Source organism: Arachis stenosperma, chromosome 2 (assembly GCF_014773155.1).
Source record: "Arachis stenosperma cultivar V10309 chromosome 2, arast.V10309.gnm1.PFL2, whole genome shotgun sequence".
NCBI classification, from domain to species: Eukaryota; Viridiplantae; Streptophyta; class Magnoliopsida; order Fabales; family Fabaceae; genus Arachis; species Arachis stenosperma.
The window spans coordinates 60749975-60751829 of NC_080378.1; the positions used below are offsets into that span (position 1 = coordinate 60749975).

The 1855-nt window shown below is 41.8% G+C and overlaps 1 non-coding gene across 1 annotated transcript; it reads right to left on the reverse strand.

Moving 5' to 3' along the window:
- Positions 1–328: 328 nt before the first annotated feature.
- Positions 329–436, reverse strand: LOC130964178 (small nucleolar RNA R71). The gene has a single exon (XR_009080283.1). It is a non-coding gene; the product is annotated as a small nucleolar RNA R71 (small nucleolar RNA).
- Positions 437–1855: the final 1419 nt, after the last annotated feature.

Below are 1855 nucleotides of genomic sequence, written 5' to 3' on the forward strand. Positions count from 1 at the left end.
CTATGGGAGAAGCATCTCTATCCCTGCCATTGGAGCAAACAACTTTGAGCTTAAGCCTCAATTAGTTTCTCTAATGCAACAGAATTGCAAGTTCCATGGACTTCCATTGGAAGATCCTCATCAGTTTTTTGCTGAATTCTTGCAAATCTGTGACACTGTAAAGACTAATGGGGTTGACCCTGAGGTCTACAGACTTATGCTATTCCCTTTTGCTGTGAGAGACAAAGCTAGGATATGGTTGGACTCACAACCTAAAGAAAGCCTGAACTCTTGGGAAAAGCTAGTCAATGCATTCTTGGCAAAGTTCTTTCCACCTCAAAAATTGAGTAAGCTTAGAGTGGAAGTCCAAACCTTCAGACAAAAGGAAGGTGAATCCCTCTATGAAGCTTGGGAAAGATACAAACAATTGATCAGAAAGTGTCCTTCTAACATGCTTTCTGAATGGAGCATCATAGGTATCTTCTATGATGGTCTGTCTGAACTGTCCAAGATGTCATTGGATAACTCTGCTGGAGGATCTCTTCATCTGAAGAAGACGCCTACAGAAGCTCAAGAACTCATTGAAATGGTTGCAAATAACCAATTCATGTACACTTCTGAAAGGAATCCTGTGAACAATGGGACGAATCAGAAGAAAGGAGTTCTTGAGATTGATACTCTGAATGCCATATTGGCTCAGAACAAATTATTGACTCAGCAAGTCAATATGATCTCTCAAAGTCTGTCTGGAATGCAAGCTGCACCAGGCAGTACTAAGGATGCTTCATCTGAAGAAGAAGATTATGATCCTGAGAACCCATCAATGGAAGAGGTGAACTACATGGGAGAACCCTATGGAAACACCTATAATCCTTCATGGAGAAAACATCCAAATCTCTCATGGAAGGATCAACAGAGACCTCAACAAGGTTTCAACAACAATAATGGTGGAAGAAACAGGTTTAGCAATAACAAGACTTTTCCATCATCTTCTCAGCAACAGACAGAGAATTCTAAGCAGAGCCACTCTGACTTAGCAACCATGGTCTCTGATCTAATCAAAACCACTCAAAGTTTCATGACTGAAATAAGGTCCTCCATTAGAAACTTGGAGGCACAAGTGGGACAGCTGAGCAAGAAAAATACTGAACTCCCTCCTAGTACTCTTCCAAGCAATACAGAAGAGAATTCAAAAGGAGAATGCAAGGCCATTAACATGACCCACATGACCGAATTTGGAGAGGAGGAAGAGGCAGTGATCGCCACTGAGGAAGACCTCAATGGACGTCCACTGGCCTCCAATGAGTTCCCTAATGAGGAACCATGGGAATCTGAGGCTCATAATGAGACCATAGAAATTCCATTGGATTTACTTCTGCCATTCATGAGCTCTGATGAGTATTCTTCCTCTGAAGAGGATGAAGATGTCACTGAAGAGCAAGTTGCTAAATACCTTGGAGCAATCATGAAGTTAAATGACAAGTTATTTGGTAATGAGACTTGGGAGGATGAACCCCCTTTTGCTCACCAAAGAACTGGATGACTTGACTAGGCAGAGATTACCTCAAAAGAGACAGGATCCTGGAAAGTTTTCAATACCTTGTACCATAGGCACCATGACCTTTAAGAAGGCTCTGTGTGACTTAGGGTCAAGTATAAACCTCATGCCTCTCTCTGAAATGGAGAAGCTAGGGATCTTTGAGGTACAAGCTGCAAGAATCTCACTAGAGATGGCAGATAATTCAAGAAAAAAAGCTTATGGACTTGTAGAGAATGTTTTGGTGAAAGTTGAAGACCATTAAATCCTTGCTGATTTCATAGTCCTAGAGACTAGGAAGTGCATGGATGAATCCATCATCCTTGGCAGACCCTTCCT